A 15058-nucleotide genomic window follows, 5' to 3' on the forward strand; every position below is an offset into this window, starting at 1 on the left:
TCTTGTTGCAAAATTTAAGCTTAAATTGAAGAAAGTAGGGCAAAGCACTAGGCCACTCAGGTATGAACTAAATCATATCCCTGACGAATACACAGTGGAGGTGACAAATAGATTTAAGGAATTAGATCTGACAGACAGAGTGCCTGAAGAACTATGGACGGAGGTTCGTAACATTGTACAAGAGGTAGCAACTAAAACCATCCCAAAGAAAAAGAAATGCAAGAAATCAAAATGGCTGTCTGAGGAAGCTTTACAAATAGCTAAGGAGAGAAGGGAAGTGAAAGGCAAGGGAGAAAGAGAAAGATACACCCAATTGAATGCAGAATTCCAGAGAAAAGCTAGAAGAGATAAGAATGCCTTCTTAAATGAACAGTGCAAGCAAATAGAAGAAAACAATAGAATGGGGAGGACCAGAGATCTTTTCAAGAAAATTGGAGATATGAAGAGAACGTTTCATGCAAAGGTGGGTATGATAAGGGACCAAAATGGTAGGGACCTCACAGAAGCAGAAGAGATCAAACAAAGGTGGCAAAATTATACAGAAGAACTATACAAGAGCGAGCTTAACATCCCTGATGACCACAATGGGGTAGTTACTGACCTGGAGCCAGACATCCTGGAATGTGAAGTCAAATGGGCCTTAGGAAGTCTGAGCAACAATAAAGCTAGTGGTAGTGACAGCATTCCAGTTGAACTATTCAAAATCTTAAAGGACGATGCAGTAAAAGTGCTACACTCAATATGCCAGCAAATTTGGAAAACTCAACAATGGCCACAGGATTGGAAAAGGTCAGTTTACATTCCAATCCCAAAGAAGGGCAATGCCAAAGAATGTTCAAACTACCGCACCATTGCATTAATTTCTCATGCTAGCAAAGTTATGCTCAAAATCCTACAAGCTAGGCTCCAGCAATATGTGGACCGAGAACTTCCAGAAGTACAGGCAGGATTTCGAAGAGGCAGAGGAACTAGAGATCAAATTGCCAACATACGCTGGATCATGGAGAAAGCTAGGGAGTACCAGAAGAACGTCTACTTCTGCTTCATTGACTATGCTAAAGCCTTTGATTGTGTGGAGCACAACAAATTGTGGCAAGTTCTTAAAGAGATGGGAATACCAGAGCATCTTATTTGTCTCTTGAGAAATTTATATGCAGGTCAAGAAGCAACAGTGAGAACTGAACATGGAATCACTGACTGGTTCAAAATTGAGAAAGGAGTTCGGCAAGGCTGTATACTGTCGCCTTGCCTATTTAACTTGTATGCAGAGCACATCATGAGAAATGCGGGATTAGAGGAGTCACAAATTGGGATCAAGATTGCAGGGAGAAATATCAACAACCTCAGATATGCAGATGATACCACTCTAATGGCAGAAAGTGAAGAGGAACTAAAGAGCCTGTTGATGCGGGTGAAGGAGGAGAGTGCAAAAGTTGGCTTGAAACTCAACATCAAGAAAACAAAGATCATGGCATCCGGCCCTCTCAATTCCTGGCAAATAGAAGGGGAAGAAATGGAGATAGTGACAGATTTTATTTTCCTGGGCTCCAAGATCACTGCAGATGGGGACTGCAGCAAAGAAATTAAAAGACGCTTGCTCCTGGGGAGGAAAGCTATGGCAAATCTAGACAGCATCCTAAAAAGCAGAGATATCACCCTGCCAACAAAAGTGCGTTTAGTCAAGGCTATGGTCTTCCCAGTTGCAATGTATGGCTGCGAAAGTTGGACCATAAGGAAGGCCGAGCGTCAAAGAATTGAGGCTTTTGAACTCTGGTGCTGGAGAAGACTCTTGCGAGTCCCTTGGACTGCAAGGCGAACAAACCGGTCAGTCCTCGAGGAGATCAGCCCTGACTGCTCTTTAGAAGGCCAGATCCTGAAGATGAAACTCAAATATTTTGGCCACCTCATGAGAAGGAAGGACTCCTTGGAGAAGAGCCTAATGCTGGGAGAGATCGAGGGCAAAAGAAGAAGGGGACGACAGAGAATGAGGTGGCTGGATGGAGTCACTGAAGCAGTAGGTGCAAACTTAAATGGACTCCGGGGAATGGTAGAGGACAGGAAGGCCTGGAAGATCATTGTCCATGGGGTCGCGATGGGTCGGACACGACTTCGCACATAACAACAACAACATGGCTACCCATTTGAAACTCCCATAGTTAAGCTACCTTCTGGGCACACTATTGATACCCATAGCATTTCTGTAAGGGAATCTATTTTTCTTACATTCTTAGGGCCATTCCGCACAAGGACCAATGTTGCCAATTTTTCACAGAATGCAGAAACGCTATATTAAATAGTGGAATTTCATCATTCCGCATACCTTTATTTTTAGTGGAATATAGTAGTCCCAGTAGCATTTCATTCATTCCCCACAGGTTTACCATCTCACTGGAATCGCAACAATGCAATCTCACTGGAATCGCAACAATTTCTGCGCTTCTTCCCACCCTTGGCCGTCAATCAAACGGAACAGAGAGAAACAGACCTATCCACTGGCAATATGATAAATATGTTCATAAAAGAAAGAAAAATGTCCTATTTTTGTAGTTTTCCTTGTTTCTTTATTCTTTAGGACTTCTGTCAAAACGGAATCCAGATAATGTCCATTTTCAGTGAGATTCTTTCATCAGTGACAAGTCCTGAACATTAAATAAGAATTATTATTACAGTATCAAAAGAAATTATAACACTAAATGCAATAAGTAAAGAGAGCTCCCTATCTCTGCGTCTTTAGGACATTATTCTTCAGTACATTTTTCTTTCTTTTATGAATATATTTATCATATTGCAAGTGGATAGGTCTGTTACTCTGTTCGGTTTAATTATTAGACCATCAATCAAATGGAACAGCCAATGGGCTGTTGTGTTCATGCTCCCGAAAAGCCCCTTTCCCTTTAAAAACTATTTAAAAAAAAAAACACACCTGTGCAACAAATATGCAACAATCGTTGCATCAGAAAGACCTTTTTGCTGGCGTAGGAGCTGGCGATTAATTGTTTACACCCTCCTCAAGTAGAACCCCCCCCCCACGGGTGTGATTTGTGGCCGAAATTATGGGCAGTGCCGAACAGGGGGCTGTGTTGTGCTTGGAAACTTAGGGAGGTTTTTTTTAACTTTAAATCACTTCTGTGGAGGGACTTTAGCCAATGAAGCCTCGCTTGTTCTTTGCTTTTGCAGGTCTAAGGAAAAAAAATGGCTATCGCTTCTCCGGAAGTTTGGGGGCGAGAGTGGGGGAGGGACTTTCTTTTTACTGCTACATTGAGAATGCACATGTCTTTCGCTGGTTTGTTGCAGCTTGTGCGCAGAAGTGTAGCGATTTTTTCAGGGGGAATCCACTTTTCCCGATTTCCCGAAAAGTGCTACAACAAAGCGCTTTTTGCGGGAGTGTTGCAGGAGTGTTGCAGATTGTGTGCGACGTCATGCAGAACGTTGAATTTGTACCAAAGGTAAGACTTCTGCTACATTTTAGTCATGCGGAATGGCCCTTAGTCTTACTTAACTTTATACTCTCTTTGAGGATAGATTCAAATGAGTAGCCGTGTTGGTCTGAAGTAGCACAATAAAATCAGAGTCCAGTAGCACCTTTAAGACCAACAGAGATTTATTCAAGGCATGAGCTTTCAAGTGCAAGCACTCTTCCTCAGACTAAGAACTGACCATCATAACAGTAGGAATACATAAGCAAAAGTTAATCCTATTACATTAGTAAACTGTCACAGCTTCCACACACAGCCACATGATTGATATACAGAGCTTCTCCACCTCAGACCCTTCCTGCCCTGATATACAGAGCTTCTCCACCTCAGACCCTTCCTGCCCTGTCCTTCAATATAATTTATATCCAGGAACCATGTTATCCTGCTGACTGTTCTCATCCCACCAAGTTTCTGAAATGCTCCTCCGCACATCTCTTTTGTCTATGCTAGCAATTTGGGAATCCAGCTAATGGTCATTTGGGAGGCTGACCTCTACTTAGCCCTGTACCGCATGCTTTTGTGAAGAAGGTGCAATTGAATTGTTGTATTTCAGAGCTCCAGAGGATACTCCTAAAAGCTGGCTGCAAGAATCTTTATATTATGAGGATGATGAAGCCTGCGTGCTGTTTCTGAACCAGGAATAGAATAGTCCTTTTGATTTAGCACAGCGATGATTCTATATTTGTAACTATTGTTTAACTGCAAACATTGCTTTCATAAATATGCCAAATTGTACTGCTTTATGTATTATTGCTAACTAAGGTATATATTACTTTTTTAAAAAATGGTGTATGGTAATCTTACACATTATGCACTTTTTGCATGTAAGCATTCTTCTTGAAATGTTCTTTAATTTTTTGAAAACCTTTCAAATCCCTAGAAACTTTACCTCTGGATGATATTTATTGATACAATGACATTTGACCACTGTAAATTTTAGCTAGTGGATTTTGCCAAAGAATTGGTTCCTTCTTGGCTCTTGTTAGTTCAACTCCAAGGGAGAGTTTATTGTCTTTTTCCAAACCTGCATGGCTTCAGTGTATAAAATGCATCTGGGAAAGGCAACTCAACAGGAAGGCTATCATAATGTTTTAATATAAGTAACTGGGAACTTACCTGTCAGTTCTCGGTCACTTCACTGTTGAAATCAATTGCTGAAATGGCTTGTTTTGCTGTCAATGTGATAACAGAAAGAATAGGACTGAACTTATGCATGTGACCTTTTCTATTTTAGTCTTCGTTGTTTTATTTTGAAAAGTAATTGTTCAAGATTGGACTACTTCATTCAAGCAGACTGCTGGTGATAGTCATGTTGAGGTGGGGGAGCAAACATAGTAGAGAGCCCTTGCTCAGCAGCCGTAACATAATTCAGGGATGTTGGAAAGTTAATGGTTTACTGTTCTTACAAAGTAATTGTGTAATGTTTGGAAATCTCCATTCTATTTGGTGTATGAATACAGCATTACATTGTTCCATGCATTTATTTATTTCTGCCCTGAGCCTCATGGGAAAGGTGGGATAGAAAAATAAAGATTTATTTATTTAAAATATTATAGAAAACACTAGCCCAAAGATACATCATACCATAAGATGTACTACGGTGGGTTATGTCCAGGTGACATGTGTCACAAATCAGCATGCAGGCAGCTGTTCCATTAGTATAACATCCAGTGATGTGCCTTATTAATAGGAGTGCTGCTTACTCTAGGCATTGTGCCTGAGTTGACAATCTTTAATAAATCCAAGAGTTCATGGAGGAAGAATCTTTTATCTCAGTTTAGTAGAGATTTGATATGGTTCTACATAGGTAACAACCAACTAACCTATATAGCAAACGTGATACACAGTGTTAAGTAATGGCTCGCAACAAGTTCAAGAGCTACATAGAGGGACAAAGAGGAAATGAAGTCATTGGCTGGAACATGTAGGCAGCAAGGAGGCCAAAATGTAAAGAAAGCATTGGGAAAAGCTGCTGAAAAGGCAGGAAAGTGATATGATGGAGAAAATTTTTTAAAAGTCCTTCCCATTACTAAGACATGACATTCTGTGATGCTCTAGTTCTTGTCACTAGAATAAAACAGCAGCATCTTCAGTACTATCCTGAATTATTAAATGACAGATATGGTGTCCAGGTTTAAGACCACTTGCCTTCCTAACAACAACAACAAATCTTTAATAGCATATAAAAGTGCAATATAAGGAGGAAAAGTGCAAAAGGATCCACTGCTATACAGAGAAAACAAAGGCAGAGATCATGCTTTAGAGTAAGACAAAATACATTCACAATCTCTCATGGCAAGGTATAAAAACTTTGCAACTGGTTCAATTATATCAGTGCTCTGGGATGTCAAAAGAAACTGAATCTTACGTTCATTGGAATGCATTTCTCTTTTACACAGCAGTGAGTTAAGACATTTAGTTCGGATCGAGGAGTAAAATGGACAATGGAAGAAAAAATGTGTAATTGATTCTATGCAGCATTGTCCACAGGGGCACAACCAAGCTGAATGCGGGATCTGTTGAAATCTCCCATATAGCACAACAGAAGGTAGAGCATTAGTTCTAGCTAACGTGAATGCTCTACGCTGTTGTGGGATGATTAAATGATAGAAATACGCAGCTAGGGGCTGAGAGCTTGGTGAGATTCACCAAACTCAACGGCGAGCAAACATTTCTAGCTTTACTGCTAAGTACCTGCAGTTCTATGTCTAACAGTCTGCGTTTAATTGAGTCAAATCATGCTCCGGTTTCCAATAGTCTTTGGCTGGTTTCTATACATAGGACTGCATAAGAACACAGTTCGGGGTCCCAAGGATTTTATGAAGACGGATTGGAGTCTTTCGACTGCTTGGTTAAAAGCATTGATCCAAATAGGAATGCCATAGAGCAGTTGGGCATGTAATAGTTTCCCACTGAATACTTTGAGGGCTGCTGGCACGTACTGGTTGTTGTAGAAGAAACGTGTAATTGCCAGGGAACCAGTTTCCTTTTGGGACCTTCCAGACCTTAAGCTTGAATAAGGGTTTCTCTGCAAGATGTCTAATAATGCATACATATGGAAATATTTTAATTCCTGGTACATTCCACTAGGGATGTTTTCATTTGTTGGTTGTATGCCTCATGCGATAGAACTATTATGCCACTGTTCCCCCCCCCCCCAGCAGGACAAATTTCGGTGCCTGGGGACACAGTAAACTGTGGAGTTTTCTTCTCTGCAGTGTGCACCTCTGGTGGCATGGTATGGCCAATGCCGTGCAGAATGGGTCTAACTGACTCTTCCCAAAGATCTTCCTAGTTTCAGGCATAGTAGAGACTGAAGAGCCATCCTTCATCAAGGAGTTTTCCTTCTATGTATAGGCTGGGCTAGGACAATTCTTGACATACCAGGGTTCATAAAACATTCTAAAATGTTTAAGACCTGATTCCTGCCCAAAGTGGTGGCATCTAAATCTCAGTCTATTAATATTCTCCTGTCCTACACCTTCATTTAAAAAATAAATAAATAAAATAAATTTTCTTAGCCTACATTCCTTTTCCTATGAATTCTTGGTTCACAAATATGCATTCTGCTAAGTGAGAGTCTTATCACAAAAGACTCTTTTTGTGAGATGACTTCTCTGTTAATGGAAATGAAACTTAAGAGCTAATACTTCGTAAATAAAAACAAAGGTCAACAATGCTGTCTCAATTGTACTATTTTACGAAATACAAGCAACAGTATCAAGACTACTTCTTGTGGTAGTAGAAGATTTACCCTTTGTATACAATGGTGGTTATCTGTTTGTAGAAGAACCAGTCTCCCCAGACTATGAAACAGATTTCACATTGAGATTTGACCTTACTATACATTAAACAGTCCAAATGTTTGTATGGACACAAAATGAACCAAGAATGCTGTAGTAAGGATTTGTTGGAGATGACCAGGTGACTTAGATACACCTTGAGAGGTTATGACAGATCCAGTGTAATCTAGTGACTTTTATATCATCTGCAGTTTTATATGTTCTGATTGTGAGCAGAAATAAAAGGTTACTTCTTGTAGAATTCTTGCATGAGCACCCAGTCTGTAAAATTTTTCACCTCACAGCATGAGCCTAATTTGTGTTCAGTGGTAGTTGTGTTTGTGAATAGAATTTATTTTGCATTCGTGACTTCTCGAATTGTAGCTGTAGTGGATTCCTTTGACTAGCATAAAAATTCATTTTGCCTCAGTATAATTTTTGGGATGAAGGAGAAAAATCACAGACGGGTGGATCTACAACATAGTCTTTTCAGTGCATTGGTAAATAAGGTACCATAAAACGTGTTTTCCTTCAAAAAGGTGGGGTAAGGGCATGAAACACTCCCCTAAATTTAAAGATTTTGCCCTTGCAATGTTTTTTTTTTCCAGTTCAGCCAATATAACATGTTAGGATAAAAAAAGTGTCCAGTTAAGTTTTTATTTTGTTGTAAAGGAAACCTCTTTCAGAGGAGCATTGTAACGGAGTGTTACATTGTCAGTCGCTAGGTGCAAACAAAGAACATAATTAAAAGGTTCTTGTTTGTTTACTCCAGCTAAAGAAGCCTATGATCCTCCTCCTGCCCTTTCTGACAAGATAATGAAAACTGGACAGCTTGATGTAGTGGTTAGGAGTGCGGACATCTAATCTGGTGAGCCAGGTATGAATCTGCACTCCCCCACATGCAACCAGTTAGGTGACCTTGGGCTCGCCACGGCACTGATAAAGCTGTTATGACTGAGCAGTAATATCAGGGCTCTCTCAGCCTCACAACAGGGTGACTGTTGTGGGGAGAGGAAAAGGAAAGTGATTGTATGAGGCCCCTTTGGGTAGAGAAAAGCGGTATATAAGAACCAATTCTTCTTCTTCTTCTTCTTCTTCTTCTTCTTCTTCTTCTTCTTCTTCTTCTTCTTCTTCTTCTTCTTCTTCTTCTAATAGTTTTAATGTTTTAATACTTTAAATTAACTGGTTTAATTGAGTTTCTATATTGATTTTATCTTATTTTTGTAAATTTGATTGTTGTAATCTGCCCTGTCACTAGGAAGAGGGTAAGGAATGAATAAATGAATTAGTAATCCTGGCAAAAATTAGATTCGATTTGAAATCTATAAAACTAGAAAATCGATTTATATGAAAGATTTAGACTGGCATGTCTGTGTGTGTGTGTGTGTGTGTGTGAGAGAGAGAGAGAGAGAGAGAGAGAGAGAGATTATTTAAATAAATTAATCTCGCTCTGTCAATATCAACAACTTAAGTATCCTCAAGAGTAATGTTGAAACTTGGAGCAGGACCAGCTGGTAGGGTTCTTTGAGGTTTTTGAGTTGTCATGTATTTGAGCTGGTAATTTAAAAATGTTTATGTTTTAAAGCTTTGGATTTAAAGTCTTTTAATCAGCAAGTTGCTTTGCATTTCTTTAGGGTGGGTTTTGAGAGTAGCTGTGTTAGGAGGTATCATGTCATTGCCTGGAGTTAAAGCCTAGTGACTCCATTTTGAAACTGTGTTGCTCAAAAGAAAATAGTGCATGATTTATCGAAAGGGGAAAAAACAATTTATGCTTAGGCCAAGGAACATAGTGTAAAATCTCCAGTAAGGGATGTCTAAAACATACCCTTTATGCAAAGACACTTCTGTCTAGTTGTTAGGATTAGTGCTGCTGGGAAGGTAATAGACCTAAGTCATCTGCTAGGATTCCTGGAAGTGGAAATGAAAACAAGCTGCTTAAAAGTCAATAATAAATCCTGTGTATTTTTCACAATCATGACTTGAACATCAGATAAACAGGAGTAAAAGTCAGTGTGTGTTCATAAGATCCTCTCTTTTTGGGAGAAAAAATAGTCATATATTATTGTTGCCACTACTTTTATAGCTCAAACCAAAGAGATTTTAAAATTATTTCCCATGCTTTCAGTAAGTGTCTTTTTGTCCCTAGGGTGTTCTTAAATTTACTGCTATATAGATATTTGTTGACACAACAGTGTGGGACCTGCTTGGATTCACGGACATCTCTTTTTTCCTGTATCCCCACAATATTGCATCTTTCTTCCCTTTTGCCAACCTCCAAAGCCTCTTCCTTTATCTTGATTTCTCCTCTGCTACCCACCTCCCTTTATTTTTCCCATTTCTCCCCCTACCTAACTGCCCTTTTCTGTTCTCCCTCTTTCAGCTTGCCCTCTCATTTTTCTGTTTTCTTCCTTCTTGTCTATATTTATCATTTTGGCAATAAAGACCACAAAAATCTCAGAATGCCATCTTGTGAGATATTAGTAGGCACTTATAAAGCTACAGGTGTTGCTTTCATTTTATTCCTTAAAGATTTTAGCTTTTTCTGCAAACCTGGAACTTTCTAATATTTGCAGAAAAATCCTCCATATCCCTGGCCCACTGTGTAGATTTTTTAAAAATTCATACTTTGGGGCTTGATCCAGAGTTAAATATAATTCTGGATCTTTGGATTCTTTCCATTCTGGTTTCAGACCTGGTTTATGGAACTGACCGAGGGAGTGTGATTGTTGATTCTCCTGAATCTTTCTGTGCTTTTTGATACCATCAGTTATGGTATCATTCTGGAATATTTTTATGACTGAGACTGGAAGATTTCAGAAGGCAGTGCTGGGGGGAGACTGCTTGTCAGCCCCTTGCCTCTGATCTGTGGGTCTAGCAAGGCTCCATCTCATCTGCTTTGCTTTTCACTATTAACATAAAATTGCTGCATAAGGTCATCTGAATATTTGGGCTGGGCTGTCTCCAATATGCAGATAACAGTCAGCTCTATTTACACTTCTGGCTGATCTCAGGGAGGATGTCAAAACTCTGAACTGATGCATTGAGGCAGTTTTGGAGTGGATGTGAGTAATAAACGGAAGCGTAAATTCAACAAGACAGAAGTGCTACTGATGAATGGAAGGTCTGACTCAGGACTTAAGATGTCACTTGTTCTGATGGGATTGTACTCCCCTACAAGGTTTGCAGTCTGAGGTGCTTTTGGGTGCAGATTTTGACTATTTAACTAGCTGTTGCCTTTCTGAGCAGAAAAGATCTGGCACTGTGCTATATGCTGTGGTTATATCTAGAAAGATTACTGCATTGTGCTCTACATGGGGGTGCCCTTGAAAAGTATTCAGAAACTTGAGTTGATGTAGGATGATGCAGTCAGGAAGTTTCCAGGAGTGGATCATAGGAATCATATCAGTCTTGGCTGGTGACACTGGCTCCCAAATTATTTCTGGATTATGTTGGCAAAAAGTAACTGAAGTGATCGATAACACAAAATTTAACTGTAAGTGGATAATTATAAAGACTGCTGTTAAAATCTGGAAGCGCTGGGACACTAAATGCTATATCACAGAATGATATAGCAGAATGATTAAAATGACTGCAGGCTAAATGGTGCAGCCTGTGATTCTATCCTGTGATGGCTTCTAGCATTTGGTCAATATATCATCAGCCAGGGAGCTTGATAGGTAATGATTCCCTGGCCATCATCTCCAGTCCTACCGTAAACTGAAGGAAAAAAATTGAGAATCGTAAGTAGAACAATTATGAGAATTGGTCTTTGAAGTATCTAGATCTGTTTACCTACCAAACTAGATTTGGATTTGAGCCATTAAAAACAATGTTGGTAGTTTAATGAGTCTTCCGTAATTCTTTCTTGGTCTTCTTTTCCAGTCTAAATGATCCTTTCATGAGTTCCTTTTTAATGGCCATAAATGCCCTGCATGTTCTTCTCTGTCCATCCCCACCTTTATATAAGCTGCCAGTGTTACATGGTTCTGTGTTATCTTTTGTTTACCTTGACAGAGACAAGGGTGTGTAGAGCACTCGGCTTCCTTGCATATTTAATTTATATTATCCTGTGGGCAGTTTAAATATGCAAAGAAGGGTAAAGCACCAAGCTGCTTAAAATAATAAAATAGTTTTATTTCCTCTCTTGTATAGAAAGAGAGGAAAGAGACTTAACTGTCTAGTTGTTCTGTTCATTCTGTCTGCTCTGAAGGCAAGCAGGGAGGAAGTTGATCAGAGGAGCAGGAAGTCTCCAAATAAGCCTATCATTAGGGAAACATTAGGAAATTCCTAATCTATCTATGCTAAATACATAATCTCCTCCAGTGTCCCCTGTACGATATTCTTTATATGGCTTTGAATCATGCACACTACAGATTTTGCATATTCCAACAGCTCTTAGTCTAAACCTTGTTGCTAATGGCTATATTCAAATGTGTGGATGAAATTACTATACACTGTTGACTTTAGCTTGCTTTTTGCTTTAAGAAGTCATGAATGTAATTAGCAAACATCTTATTCTTATGAGCTATAGATCCTGCCCTATATACCTATGATGTGCATTTTCTATTATCTAAAAACATGCCATGCCAGATATTGCATGGCAAAAACCTGCAGGGAAAATCATTGCCAGATCCATAGTCAGTACAAAGGACAGAAAGATGACTACCTAATTTTTATTAGAGTTCACATTCAAACTCCTAGTATTGTTCATGTTCCTACAAAGAAGAGGAGAAAGGAACATTCTACTTTATGAGTTTGTGGGCCCATTTACCCTCTTCACCAATTGAGAAATGCTATTAACATTTCTTTCATTACTGTTTTGTTTCATAACTCTATTTTGTTATTCTTTCCCATTGATTATCCACTACCTTTTCTCAGATCTGTACCATCCGTCCAAATCAGACAAAATTCCAGACAGAAAGAATAAAGTGGTTCTTTTTGAGACAGTAAAGGGCACTCATATTTAACATAAGAGTCAATGGAAGAATTTATGGGATTGATTCTAAACAGTATAACATACATAACATTGCAGCCATTTAAGCTTGAACAGTAGCAGAAGAAGAAGAGGCAAGAGCATTTGGTGGCATAAGAAGTTCAGGTAGGCTTTCTCAAACAGGGTTTCTTGGCAACCCTAAAATTCCTGAATGACTATGAGAATGAATTGTGAATATATTTTTAAAAATTTATTAAGCATTTATTGGGTGATATGACCATATTGACCACCTGTTGACCACCTCCCAAAATGGTCAGTGATGGGCCAGGAGGGGGTAGGAAGGGAAGGGGCTCCAAGTGTGTGTGTACGCAGCTATGCTTCCCAACCATATTCTGCATGATTGCACCACTTTTGGGGATTCTTGAAGCCTGAAGAATGTTTCAGTGGTTTCTCAATCGTAAAATAGCTGAGAAAGGCTGGGTTAAGGCATCTAAGCACAAAAGCAACACCAGGAAGATGTGAGGTAAGTCTGCTTGGGCATGATAGATAAGGGAAGCAGGGGCATGCAAACTGCAAGAAGAAATGATGCAGCAGAGTAGGCAATGGGTAGTGAGAGAGATGAAGGCAAAGTCCCATCCTGTATCCTTCAGGATTAATGTACCTCATACAGGTATGTGTGTAGAGCTTTGGGGATATATGCTGTTGGATGGAGCAATGAAACTACTTAATTTGCATATTGGGAGGAGTATGTGTAGGAGGACTGGGAAAAAGAGAAATTGGGGGAGGGGGGAGTGGAGCATGAGGCCCAGTTGGTTTTCTCTCCAAGGACAGGATTGGTGAAAAGGCCTTGGCTGAAGACCTTTGTCTGGTGTAGGTCTACCCTTTATGAAAATCATTTCTGAAGGTGGTTAGCCCCCAGACCATCTGCTTTTGAACTGGAGATGATTTCTTCTTGACTCGTAAGGAGGGAGGCCCTGAGAACTTTCCTTCTCCCTGGAGGCCTGCTTCTGAGGGACTGCGACTGGACCAACTTCAATATGGGAACACCACTTCTGAGACTCTGTCTACTGGACCTTTGGTTGGGAAGGGAAAGGAGCTTGGGGGTTGGGAGTACCATACTCTATGTAAATAATTGTATTTTCCCTGCTGTATTTAATAGTTTGCTTAAGCCAAGGTATCTGAGTGGAAGCTTAGAAGGTTCTAAACCTTGTATTTACCCTTATTTCCAGCACTTAGGTTACATTTGTCATCCTGGTGACTAAAGCTTGCAGTTATTCAAGAAAGCCCAGTGCCTCCCCAGCCTTATAAAAGGGAAGCCAATAGAGGCAGAGATTGCTATAGAGAAAGAAACCATAAATATGCTACATTGAATAATCAATAGAATAAATACAATATCAGCTGTCAGGATGAGAATAAACATAATTCTCCTGGATGGATAATACTGCAACATCAAATCTGAATGATGAGGATAAATGACATATTAACTGTAAGGTAGTTAAAGCACTGTTTAATCAATGTCTCCCTTGATGAAAGTAATAATCGTGTAAAGACTTCTTGGATCGATATTTGACTGTGTTTTCCACCTAGAATAACCCATTGCAGGCCCAGGTTACCAAGTTTTGGTATTAAAAAAAATCACTCCTGCACTCGTAGTCTGTGATGTGTGTCAAAGTGTTCTGACCAATCATTTCATGAGGCCACTGCTTGGCATGCTTGCTCCATTTCTGCCCAAGAAGTTTGCTGTTACCTATCAAAAAGCAGGAACAAAAGATTAGGTTTTTAAAAAGAGAAGCCAAGTAATTGTCAGAGGAATGTGGTGATTTGTGCTTAATTTGTATAATTAGCAAGCAATTTGTGTAACATACAAATTAGGCTGCTGGACTGGAAATTTGAAAAATGGCAGCTGGCAGGCTAATTGGTTTTGCCCCTTTTTCAAGCCCTAGCTACATTGAAGCTGTTGTTTCAATAGGAGGAAATTTACATATTCTATATCTAGGGTTAATTTTTTTCTCTTTTGATATGAACTTTGCAGCAATTAATTATCATATATGACACTGCATATTAATTTTGTACAAAATTAGGTACGCTTAAACAATGAACCTATATTGAAAAATACATTGCATATGTCTACAATATGAACAATGCTGCAGATTAGATAACAATCTTAATGTACACAAGGGCTGCCAGGTGTGGTCCATTCATTTCAAGTTTCCTGCTATGGCAGGAGACTTCCCAGCAGCATCCCTTTGCCTCCACTGTCTCTAGGTAAGGTGTGGGAGAAAAATTTGCAGAAACTTGCATTAATGTTGGAGTTAGTCCCAGGTTAAATCCAGAAATGATGTCACACTGTTGCTGTGGAATTAACTAGAAGCGCTATGGTAAAGCACTATGGGGAATCTTAGAGAGTAACATCAAAGGCTTGGCATCACATCCAAGTTTGCCCTGGAAATAAGGTCATGCCATTGATGTGCCATCACCCCCTTGTCCTCACCCCTGAATCTCTCACCACGTGCCAGCTACTGACTGGCAGCCCTGATGTATATGCTTTGAATAACACTTTGTCTTTAGAAGTATTTCATTGATTCAGTAAGTGAACATATTGCATACAATTGTTTTAAAGCTTCCCCAAATTTCCAATATTTTTTCTGAAAAATTGAAAGAAGTTCAGAGGAGAGTTAATGGGGCAAAAACCTGCTGCCATGTTTTTTTGGGACCTCATGCCTCGACAATATCTAAGCAACAGTTATGCTTCATTGCTAAGAACTTCCCCCTTTTGGATAAAAAATGAAAGCAATGTGCTGTAAGGTCATCTAAATTAAGTGGTTTTGTATTGGGAACAGAATGGGGTTAGTTGGAGCCAACTGTAT

The 15058-nt window shown here is 39.5% G+C and overlaps 1 protein-coding gene across 3 annotated transcripts in view; it reads left to right on the top strand.

Annotated features, from left to right (window-relative positions):
* Nucleotides 1-15058, top strand: part of ARHGAP6 (Rho GTPase activating protein 6) — a 251129-nt gene that overhangs the window by 79365 nt on the left and 156706 nt on the right. Inside the window, exon 1 of one of the 3 annotated variants that reach the window (XM_077343249.1) lies at nucleotides 10312-10436. The exons of the other annotated variants lie outside the window; for them this stretch is intronic. The gene's annotated coding sequence lies outside the window, so the exon portion shown is untranslated. Of the gene's footprint in view, nucleotides 1-10311; nucleotides 10437-15058 lie in introns of those variants that run through there. 3 annotated transcript variants of the gene reach the window in all.

Source organism: Paroedura picta, chromosome 6 (assembly GCF_049243985.1).
Source record: "Paroedura picta isolate Pp20150507F chromosome 6, Ppicta_v3.0, whole genome shotgun sequence".
Lineage (NCBI taxonomy): Eukaryota > Metazoa > Chordata > Lepidosauria > Squamata > Gekkonidae > Paroedura > Paroedura picta.